This window comes from Macrobrachium nipponense, chromosome 13, assembly GCF_015104395.2.
Source record: "Macrobrachium nipponense isolate FS-2020 chromosome 13, ASM1510439v2, whole genome shotgun sequence".
NCBI lineage: Eukaryota > Metazoa > Arthropoda > Malacostraca > Decapoda > Palaemonidae > Macrobrachium > Macrobrachium nipponense.
This window is the reverse complement of record NC_087206.1, coordinates 98,439,209-98,452,267: the sequence shown is the minus strand read 5'-3', so window position 1 is coordinate 98,452,267 and position 13,059 is coordinate 98,439,209. Positions and strand designations below refer to the sequence as shown.

The 13,059-nt window shown below is 34.8% G+C and overlaps 1 protein-coding gene across 1 annotated transcript in view; it reads right to left on the bottom strand.

Annotated features, from left to right (window-relative positions):
* Positions 1-11,369, bottom strand: part of LOC135225221 (uncharacterized) — a 120,864-nt gene extending 109,495 nt beyond the window's left edge. Inside the window, exon 1 of the mRNA XM_064264527.1 lies at positions 11,019-11,369. The gene's annotated coding sequence lies outside the window, so the exon portion shown is untranslated. The remainder of the gene's footprint in view (positions 1-11,018) is intronic.
* Positions 11,370-13,059: the final 1,690 nt, after the last annotated feature.

The window sequence follows — 13,059 nt, the reverse complement described above, 5'->3', positions numbered from 1 at the left end:
CTCTTACGTTTACCGCTATATTATTGTTGTTATAATTATGACTCACATTGTACGTCTGTTCATAGATGAAACGGTCAAAAGGCCCATTGTCTTTTTGCAGTCGAGTAATGGCCACTTTTAAAAGGGAGGATAAAGTCTGAAAATATCACGAAATGTTTTGCTTTATATTTTCATTGCAATTGCGTGGTAGCGCAACAAGGGCAGCGACGGTTACCTTGTAGACGGTAACGAAGTAGATGAAGGTTAATTACAAAAGTAGAAGATTAGAAATGAAGGAGACAGGGTGAACGAAGTTAACCAAGAATTCCCTCTAACTAATTTCCGCTATTATGTTTCCTTTAGATCTTGGTTCACTCATCTCATTTTGTTATTTTTTTTTTCGTTACTTAAACGGACTAGGTCGCCCCTCCTAACAGCGGCAGAATGCCGTCCTCATTTTTTTCATATGTTCATTTGAAACGCATTGAACTATTTATATCCTTTTAATTCATTTGATAACCACAACATACTATCAGCTTTGACGTGACATTTAGCAATCCCTTTTTGTTTTTCATTCACTGGATGAACATGAAAACAATTAACTAAGTAGGTGACTTCAGAGGCCATTATTGGTCCATTTGTTTATCAAGTGTTATGAACTGAAAGAAGAAGAAGAAGAAGAAGAAGAAGAAGAAGAAGAAGAAGTTGTTAATTTAGGAAGTCTCAATCTGTGTTATATCCCATCTGAGAATTTTACGATGCTTCCAGATGCAAGATAATCGGTTATTTTAACCCTAGTTGAGGAATCCTTTCTCTGTTCCAAGTAGCGAGCAACTCACTTTTATTATTTAGCAATGTTAACCGGTCATTTCACTCGCTAACTATATTTTATAAGGTCAGTTCACATCTACGAATGACAAATACACCATTTTTACAAATCAAATCTTTAACGATCATTTCATTGCATATTTCACAAGAGCATGGAAGACCTTAGAACCAAAAGGTTTATATCTTCTTTGATTGTATAATTGTATAATTCGCAATTGCGCAAGCGTGTCTGTCTGATCTGGCGTTTTCTACGTGGGATTCGTTGTTCACCTGTTATTCCATTTGCCTTGTATGTAATACCAATCTGAACTATTGGATAAAAGTTTTATTCGTATGTGTTGCCAACGATGATTTCACAAACTTTTAAAATTTTTACGTTATATGGATTCACATATCTCTGAAATTGATTAGAATAAATGTGATTATTGAAGATATATGTGTTTGTTTGTTTGTATAGCGTTTTTAAGTTGCATGGGACCAGTGGTTATTCAGCAACGGGAACAACGGCTTTATGTGACTTCCGAACCACGTCGAGAGTGAACTCCTATCACCAGAAATACACATCTCTCACACCTCAATGGAATGGCCGAGAATCGAATATATATGTGTGTTCGTATGCGCATGTATCTATATATGTGTGTGCATGTGTTTGTATATTACACATACCCATGGAAGTAGCCACTTCCACGCTTTGCCCAGTGTGTTTAAAGTGCGGCGATTTGGCGGCTTCTGGTTCCTGTTGGTCTACCATCATAGTACTAATTGGACGCCTACGAGTATATTATGTTTATGCTGGGCATTTAAATAATTTAAATACCTTCGAATATTTACATACAAATAACCCATTAATATTAGATGGAGTTTACGTTAGAATATCGTATATGTTGGGGGAGGTATATATGATCTTTGAATATGTATTATATATCACGTTTTATTCTTTCCAGCATCATTATTCCAATACCGATATGTAACAAACAAGATGGAAAAACAAAATTTAAATGATATCATCCCGAAATATCCACCGACTCCTATCCGAAGTGTTACCTTTCGCGTGATACTGAGAGTGCCATCAATTGGCGTCAGGAAAGTTTTTTCATATATGTCTCTATTCGGGAGACGGGCGCGTTCCGTTTCTTTGTCAGGAGAGTGGCAGAATAACGACTCACTTGGGCGGTGTCATCTGCCGTCCCTAATAAAAAAGACTTAGCCTCAGGTTGATACTAGAGGGTTATCATTCTCTTGTTTTTACTGCTATGTCCAACGGAATGGTTAACCTCGTGAGTATTCCCTCTAAGGATGGAACAAACCAAAGGATTGGTGATGACCTCTAGGTTGTAAGAGACATGCTTCTTGACAGGAGGCATCGGACATGTCAGGAAAAGCATAGTGAGAATAGAATGCAGTTTCGAAGCGGAGGAAAAGAAAATGACATGCATTTTACTAAATTAAGGGATACAGTTGTAATTCATAACATTATTTTTCCCATTCCATTTCTTCCTTTTTGAGAATTAATTTAGCACATAATGTGTAACTCAGATTTGGGTTACATTTCACTTATGTTATTTATGTAACATCGGTAATATAGTACTCGTTCTTTAGCCTTTTGGTTAATGATCGCTTTTAATGCCTGGTAACATTTATGTATGGAAATATTCAATGTCCTATATACATATACACTATACATACGTACATACATCGTTGGTCCCACTACATTGCCATCTCCAACGACCATAAATGCAGTGTTCAGCATTAGGCATCTTCAAACGGCTCGACCTTAATTGGCATGAGGGTTAGTGAGCGAGCGCGCGCGCACACACACACACACACACACACACACACACACATATATATATATATATATATATATATATATATATATATATATATATATATATATATATACATATATATATATATATATATATATATATATATATATACATATATATATATATATATATATATATATATTATATATATATATATATATATATATATATATATATATATATATATATATATATATATATATATATATATATATATATATATATATATATATATATATATATATATATATATATATATATATAATACACACATATGTATGTATATATGTGTGTGCGTGTTGCGCATGGTACTATTTTACCTTTATTTACATATCTAGCTGTATTTACCTACGATTATCCTTTCTTGGCTCAGTTATTCACCTTTCCTTATTTGGAAATTCTGTTCGGCCGAAGCTTGCTTTGGAATTGCATGGGATAAACAATAACTGTATGGCACTGAAAGTAAATGCTGATATAAGCGTACAAAATTTAAAGCTACAGTTTTTTCTTTCTTATGAGGCTAATGAATAATTTATCTTTATTTTCCCGTTTTGGCATGTGAACTACATGTCCATTAGAACGACTGCTGGTTATGAGATCGATAAGTGAAGTTCGTGAGTGAGTGCTCTTTCCTGTGTTTGCCGACTCGATGAAGGATGATGATTATGAATGCTTTTCTCTCTCTTGTGTGCAAACGGTCGTCATTTATTTTCTCATTATCTAAAAATCTTTTCTCTCTCTCTCTCTCTCTCTCTCTCTCTCTCTCTCTCTCTCTCTCTCTCTCTCTCTCTCAAATGGAGGGAAAAATATATTCGGTGATTGAACATTAAGGAGGATAAGGCGCCCCTCTTGTCTTATCGGATTCTTTGTGAATGTATACTAAAGTTCTGCACGTTACGTATTTTTGCTTTATTTTAAGTTCTACAAAGTAAAAAAGATCTCGGATGATCCACGTATTCTGCGCTTTTCTTTCATTCCATCATGATGGATAGCATTGCATGTAAGGAGAATGGGGCATGCTTTCACGTTAAGTCGATTTGTTTCTAGAGTTATTGAGTTCCACTTGCTTCGTTGCCTGCATTTCTCTGGACGAGAGAGAGAGAGAGAGAGAGAGAGAGAGAGAGAGAGAGAGAGAGAGCATCCACTCTCCAACGTGGCAGCTATTACACCACTGAGAATTATGTTCCCATAGTATGGTTACTAGAGTCATGAAAGTTGAATTTCATTTGATCCTTATTGAACTGTCTTCACTAAGTCTGGTGCCAGGACTGACAAATTTTGTAATTATGGTTCATATCAATATTGTAAATACTCGGCCACCGTTATATCATATGCATGTGGAGTGTTGAAACCATCAACAAGAGTTGATTGTTAAGGATAAGATTGTAGGAAAACGCTCGTATATTATGAGAAATAGTTCGAAAGCTAGGAAACCTCATGATAAGATAGCTTGTGTGTATGGTGTTTTTACGTTGCATGGAACCGGTGGTTATTAAGAACGGGTCCAACGGCTTTACGTGACTTCCGAACCACGTCGAGAGCGAACTTCTGTCACCAGAAACACACATCTCTAACCCCTCGGTGGAATGCCCGAGAATCGAACTCGCGGCCACCGAGGTTGTACGCCAGCACCATACCGACCACGCCACTGAGGGGCTCATTATAAGATCGGTTTTGTCCTAATAAAGTAAAATGTTTTGTTTTGCAGTTATGATTTGCTTAATTGTACTGTGCTCCCGAGTAGCACACAATTCCATTAATTTAGTAGTTCTCTATTTGTCTGCACTTTTACTCAGACTTTAAATATATCTTAATTTTCCTGTTTCATTTCTAAACCTTATTCTGAGCGCTCATCCATTGACCTTTGTATCTTTGTGCGTATTTTTTAAACAGAAGTCAGGATCTAAATTACTTCTACAGTGTAGCTGTGTTGTTTACAATGTCTTCTTTTCTTATTTTTCTTCGACGTTTATTATCATTCAACACATTAAAAGATTCCAATCAAATATCTTATAATAATAATAATAATAATAATAATAATAATAATAATAATAATAATAATAATAATTTTACAGAAAATTATTTCAAATTGTCTAAAATGCGTATGTGGCAATTAATTCGTAACCGTTATTATGTTTTTTCGCAAAAACACGCATATACTTACATAAATACACACACATTATATATGTATATATATATATATATATATATATATACATATATATATATATATATATATATATATATATATATATATATATATATATATATATATCATATTATATATATATATATATATATATATATATATATATATATATATATATATATATATATGTGTGTGTGTGTGGTGTGGTGTGTGCCTGTGTATGCGTGTGTGTGTGTAACATGAAGAAAACCCTGTCAACAGTAGGAACTGATCTGACGGAGTCACAGAAGACAATCTTGAATTTGGTGCCTTACGCACAACTGCATGAAAGCCCTGTCCGGAGGCAAAGTGGATAAAAGCAAAAGTTCTCGTCGACTACAATCATGGCCACTACAAGAGATAACTTTTTAACATTATCTATACCTTTATAGACAAAAAAAAAATAGGCAGTTAAACAGGTAGACAACGTATGATATTTTCAAGTAAGATCCTGAATAAACCTTTTGGAACTCTGTTGAGAAACTATGGCATAGACAAGTCTCTTTATCTTGAGAGGAGATAAATCTGCTACATATGTCGTTATAAAGAGGAAGGAATATATGGTGAAGTTGGATGATATCTTGAATAAAAATGGTAAAATACTATAAACCAAAGGTTTATACTGCTATGCTGTTATATCTTGAAGACAAGATATAACAGAATAGCAGAACTTGGCAACCAATTCGGACCCATAATATCCAAGGTTTAAAGTGCTGAACAATGTCTGGATCTCCTTATACCCCTGCAAGGGATCCTTGGATGTGTTCCTTTGAATTCAGTGACGTCCTTGATACCACCCTGGAACACTAAACATGGGCATAGTTTACTCGACGTTGGAGACGTCATTGCTAGTTCACAAAGACTTGGTAGCACCAGAACGTTCCTTCTCCTTATAGCTTCATTGTTTGTTGAGCTGTGGCAGAGGTGAGTCATGTTGCTCAGATTCTATGGCGGGTTTTCTCTAAAATCATGTGTTTGGTTATGGTGTACCTGAGTTTAGTGATTATGTAATATTTGGGTAAAGTTTAACAGAGTTTAGTGATTATAGAGTGTGGTGTGATCACCAAGAACAGTTAGTGACAATTTTGAATCATGTCAAGATTAGTGAACCCACTATTTTTGAAGACAATATTATACCAATTTGAATCATATATATATATATATATATATATATATATATATATATATATATATATATATATATATGATAGTATATTATATATATATATATATATATATATATAATAGTGTGTGTATGTATACATATAGATATGAATATACATATATATGGATATAAATCAGCATGGTATAATATTGTCTTGAAAAATAGTGGGTTCGCTTATCTTGACATGATCCACAACTTTAGACGCTTAAACCTTACACTACTAAACCTCAATCACAAAACCACTAAACATGGGTATATTATACCCTTTTAATCTTTTCTTTTTCTTTAAATCATACCTGCATCATTGATATGCATTAAGATGACCTAAGAAGGTTGGTAAATCGAAGGTACTTCAAACTCAAACTGTGCGGTTTATTTTTCAAAGGAAAAGTGTTCTGTGGTTAAAACCACCAAAACTGAAGACGAGATAGTACCCCTAGACATGTGTAGCCTATTTACTAATAGTATAGTTGCCCTGATGATAGCCATGAGTTAAAGGCTGAAACAGCTATCAGCATAAAAATAAATGAAGCATTACGACAGTAATCTATGTCTTTTCCTTAAAGATAAAAAAAAGTACATGAAATAGAAAACTGTTCCCTCGAAATTGTCACAGGAGCAATAGGTATATTATTTTTCAGCATTAGGCACTTCATACAACTAGGCAGAGGACTCATTAATAGTGCGTCGAATATGAACCCATATATATATATACACGCATTAACCTACAAATGTCTTTACATCTAATTCACTCTACCTCAGAGTTAATATATCTTCATATATGGTAACCGAAGGGAATTTTTTGTTGATAATAATTTCGTCGGCTCACGGGCGCGAACCTCGGAACCAAGAAATCAGGACGTACAGTGAAGCGTTTTCAACCACTCCGCTATCACGAGAGGTATAAGTTAATGCCACCTCTCACCTACAACCCACCTCGACCTTGATAACTGTGTAGTGCTTACGTCGCACGTACCGAAGTTATTTGTCTTATCACATCACCGTGATTCATATATATATATATCATATATATATATATATATATATATATATAATATATATATATATAAATATATATAGTTTTGTGTGTGTAAATTGTTCCACACTGTATGGCTCCTGCTTTTTTTTTCTGATCAACTTACTTTGCTAAAACCGTTATCTTGGGCGTATCCGCTAAGAATCTTGTTTTCCTTCATGGTAGATGTGAAAATATAGGCAGAGTTTTGTGCACTCCAGCAACGCCAAAGACAATTTAATTCTTCTTTATGTTATTGCCATTCCCTCAGCGATACACTGATGGCATGTTACCTCCGCGTTATTTCATATGCATTATTGGTCTGCGATCGATCCTCTCTCTCTCTCTCTCTCTCTCTCTCTCTCTCTCTCTCTCTCTCTCTCTCTTTGAGAATTTTCTAATTACAGATCTCTTCATTCTGTATTTCAAGTTACCTTCCGTTACCTCTTTCAAATGAACACTATATTGTTTGGACGCTTGAATGTCAAGCCCTGGTGGGCTTATTCCATATGAACAGGATTCATATTCTGAATGACATCAATAATTTGAAGTTAACCACATAAAACATTATTTTCCCCAAACTTCATGAACGCCTGAGCGATTTTGTATCGCACTGAAGAGGGTAAGACACGAATTTGATGAGTAGCTCTATCGAGCAATACGGTTCTTAGAGTGTCTGAAGCTTGTCCGATTCAGCGAGACTGAAAAAGTTATATATCAATGTCTATCCTGATATTGTCATAACCAGCGACTATTACAGGGACTGGTATATATCCTCGGTAGGTACTGCGTTTGTTCATGAAACATTATGAACGTACCGGAAACTGAAGTTCTTGAAGATAACTCGACAGGTGGCACAAAGCAAAGGTGTTCCTTATACCGGAATGACGACAATTGCTTTTGATGAGTCGACCTGAGAGGCAAGGGTGCTTAGGACGTTTTAGTTCTGATTCTTTCCGCGAACTAGTTCTCATTCCCGTTCTAATTACCTAAGTCATAATTGCTTGGCAGAATCATACTGTACAACAATAAGTGTGCATAAATGCGTGCGCATGCGCGTGTGTGTGTGTGATTTTTGTTTGAAACTATAAGGTCAATACAAAACCCATTTTGTCAATGAATGCAATGTTTACGTTATGACAAACGAATATATGGAATCCTTAATAAAATTGTCGATGGTTTGAGAAACAATGAAAACATGATGCCAAAATATAGTAAGTTATTTGGCAAACAGCTGGCATTTATGCTCTCCTAAAATACTTTGGAATCGCAGGAGGCGTTAGTTCACGAATACCCATCCCGTCAACTACTGTGTGAGAGATTTGTTTTATTCATATCTGGTAAAGTCGTTTGCATGAACATAACAGCCGCGTGGGAAAGTCTACGGGCTTTGCGCCTACAATTTCATATGGCGGTAGGCTTTTTTCATTCGAGTTATTGCTGCTCTGTTATTGGAGTTCGTGTCGTTTCCGCGATTTATACTGAAGATTTCCTTCTCTCTTTCAAATGTCAATGGTTTCATTTATTTTCTGTATTTTTAAGCTATACAAGTAATTAAACCTTAGTTTCTAGTCTCATAGTAAATTATTCTTTACTGTAAGTCTTTCTCTCTACTTATAAAAGTTGAAAAGAAATGAAATTCCGATAGGGCGACCTGATACTATACTTAACGTATATTTTTGTCGGTAGTTTTGCAGTTCATCGTTAAATGTTCATTCATGATACTGATAGGTAGAACAGCATGTCAGTTTCGCTTAATGACCTAAATAAGAGAGCATACATAAGACGGATAGTGATTGTAACTAATGAATCAACGATGTCAGTTTTAGTTAAGAATGCCTCTTTGGCGGTGTAAATGTTTCTTCGTTAATCTAATCGTAAAATTATCATAACACTTTATATGTAAAAAAAAAATTGTTTTGAAGCCATATCTGTGTATATAGAAACACATAAGCTCTTAATTCAATATTTATAATACCCGGGTGCACTTGTATTATGCTAGAATGAACACGTGTAAACTTTCAAAACTTAGTCATAGTTAATGAGAGTTACCAATTTTGTGGTATGAATATAATTTCAATATACACTGAACATCCAGGCTCAAGTATACTAAACAAGGTAGGTTTCAAGAAGTTATACGCTTATAGGCGTGATTTTGAATTTCTACTGCCATGAATTTACGACACATACTTGTTACTCCTGACTTATAAATTTGCTTGCCATTACAACTCCTTATAATTGTTATATATATATATATATATATATATATATATATATATATATATATATATATATATATATATATATATATATATATATATATATATATGTATATATATATATATATATATATATATATATATATATTAAAAATTTCTATTTCTCTTGTTACCTCTACCTAAACGAACCATAGTTCTCTAATCTCCCTTATCTTTTCCCCCAGACCTGATTAGTTCTCTGGTATCTGGGACGGCTACTTTTCAGTCTCTACCGGTTGAGGTGATGATCTTATACGCTTCATGTTCCCGCCTACGGCCTTGATTGGATTTTGGTAGAAATGATTATCTGGACATATATATATATATATATATATATATATATATATATATATATATATATATATATATATATATATATATTATATATATATATATATATATATATATATTAACTTCGCAGTTTTATTCGTTACCCCTTATGACCTTTTCTTCGTTCCTGTTCACCTGACTCCGGAGGCTAATAGAAAAGGGAAGCATTTGTCAAAATGAATGACAGAAGCATTTTCTAGGCAGTCCATTATCTTCGTCCTTTACCCTTTTATCCCCTAGTGATTAATGAGAAGTGGGAAATTGATATATATATACTGCGCATCATGAATCTCCCATCCATTAATTTAAAGGGTTTTAAGGATTTCAGGAATGTGACATTTCAATTACTTTTTAGATTTCATTTCTTACTTACATTACTATTTATTTTGAGTTTGTTGATGATGACATCCAACATTTCTATAAGGGCGGTTATTATAAAGAATCAAACGGAGCGACATTATCCGTAATAGCTACACTTCAGGTTTGTTAATTGTGCTTATGACTTGAGGCCTTTGTGCTTGATATGGAAAGTTTATTAGCGTATGTGTATGTATGAGACGATTTATCCATATTTCCATATATGCTACCAAACGCTCTTTGGCATTCCGTATGTTATGTTACGTACTTGTAATAACATTTCGACTTTTTTGTGAGACCGAAGTCACAATATTAAGTTTTCTTTTTTTCTTTCTTTTTTTAAGAATATCACTCTTCATGCAGGAAGAGCATTTTTTTCCGTGTTCAAGAAGAAAACGTTTAAAACTTTTCCGAAAGAAAATGTACGGAATATTCTTATCATATTTGGTTGGTATAGCATTAATAATGTTTTTCCCCATTTACAGGAGATGCATTGTTGCATTCTTATTTTGTAATGTTTACTTTTATTTCCCTAGCGTAGTAGATAAAAGGAATATTTTCCAATCAAATAATCCCACTAAAGAAATAAGTGAGTATTGTGATTTAGAACATGAGTGGTATTAAGTGAATGACCTCTATGGTGATCGAATAAATCATTATATTTGAATTAAATTTATTTTCTAATTCATTACAGGTACTGGTCAAATTTTTTTCTTGGATGACTTAATTATTTGACAACCTTTTCAACATACTCAAGTGACTATTTGCATTCATATATTAGAACACAGTAACGTTGTGAACCTAATTCGAGTGCTTTATAAACCCTTAGGTTTCTATACTTTAAGGATGCATGTTAATATCAAAGGAATGAGGTGACAAATAAACTTCAGGTCAGACAGTGAAAAATATGCGCGTTAGAGTATGTCGATAGCAGAAGTATAGGTCAACCATGAATTGTAGATGTGCTCTCTTGAGTCGTTTTAGTTTTCAGTCGATATAGTTAATCCTTGCATATACAGTGAAATTATTTGTTTGTAAACTATTCCGTTGCATTTCTATAGAATCTTACCTGATGAGATCGCTTGGCGGTCGAATGAAAGGCAAAAGGCACAGTAGTGTTGATCGTTTCGCTTTTGTTACTCCAGGTGAATTATGCGGTTATGATGAGTTCCTACTAAAAACAATTTATGAAATGTTCAAAATATTATTCTTTAAGTTTTGCGTTCGTTGGGAAGGTAAGAGATCGCCACTTGCTTTGAACTGTCATTGTTCCCGGTACAAATGCAGTTTTCTCGATGAAAAGGCAAGCACAGTATTTAGATATTGTTGAAAAATGATTGAAGCGCGTGCCACACCAGACAAGTAAGCGAGGATGAGAGACACGGAGGAATTTGGCTACGCGTCCGATCTGCACGCTGGTTGGTGCCACACTGTTCATTCTGATCTGAGGGTGCCTCATTGCCTAATGTCGCCGTTTGCTAAGGTTTGATTTTTTCCCTAATTTATTTTATAAATTCATCTTTTCTTTTCATGTACTTAATTGACAGAAACAGTTGTTGTCGTATATCGTATTGCTTACTTATCAGATGACTTTAAGCTTTTGTTTAGGGATTAAAATTCAATGACACTGCGATTACGTCATTGCTCTCTCTCTCTCTCTCTCTCTCTCTCTCTCTCTCTCTCTCTCTCTCTCTCTCTCTCTCTCTCTCTCACACAACTTCTTATTGTAACTTATATGTATATAAATGCATTACAGTAATAATAACACTGACTGTATCCTTTCCCTCCGCCCTGCCTCATCTTATTAACTCTCTCATCTTTCTAGATTTCCATTATAATGATCTCATTCTGTACGTACTTCGTGATGCTTCCTAAGTTTGCTGCTTAGAGCTTTCATTAAAGAACAAAGCAAGGACACCCTTGTGATAATTAAGCCTCCCAAATCATACTCTGGCTGGCTTAATTGCTAATGTGCTTCCGAAATAATAAATAAATTGAAAGCTCTCGCATAAAACATTTTCAATCACTTGCAGGAAGTGTCTGTGATCCAGAAATGCAATTGTCCGACGATTTGCGTAAATGATGCAGAGATTGTCAAATGTACGTTAACTTAACAGTAAATAATGGCCAGGAGTTCTCGTTACCTTGATGAAATCGATTTCAGTACAATGCCGAGAGGAGACTAGAAGGTCCCCGCTTGGTTTCTAGAAATACCTGTAAAAATTTAATCTTTAACTTGTCACAGCGCCTCTCATCAAAATTAAAAGTTACAGTCGTAACGACAGTTAGCAATGGGAATTTCCTTTCACAAGCCGAATATTGATGGTTTATTAAACTGAATATAGAATTTAGGCCAAAGGCCAAGCACTCGGACCTATGAGGTCATTCAGCGCTAAAACGGAAATTGACAGTAACAGTATCGAAGGGTATAACAGGAGGAAAACCTCGCAGTTGCACTGTGAATCAATTAGTAGGAGAGGGTAGAAAGTAAGGAAGAAAGGGAATATGAATGGAACGAAAGGGGTTGCAGCTAAGGATCGAAGGCACGCTGCAAAGAACCTCAAGTAATGCTTACAGTGCACCGCATAAAGTGCACTGACGGCACTACCCTCTGCGGGGGTTGATAGTTGAATGGTTCTTTACAAAACCACACGCAGCAAATAACGGTTCCCTTTCCGAAGCTAATTAACACAGAACGATTCCTTTCAGAGTCTTAATTAACAGGTGGTTTTTATTTTATTATCAAAATGATTTAACCAGACCAGACTTCTCAGTTCTCATAGGGCTGGCTCGAAGGATTAGGAGGAGTTACCAATTTTAAGCCATAGGTCAAGCATTGTGACCAAATAGGTCATTCGGCGTGGTGATGAATGAAAATATTTAAACAAAAAACAAAAAGAAAAAAAAATATTATAAAAATAAAAATAAAACTGGACCAGGCATATGCTTTTGAATATAGTTGAATATAGAATTTAGGCCAAAGGCCAGGCACTGGGACCAGTGAGGCCATTCAGCGCTGAAACGGAAATTGAAAGTAAAAATTTGAAAAGTGTAACAGGAGGAAAGCCTTGCAGTTGCGCTGTGCATCAATTGTTCGGAGAGGTTGGAAA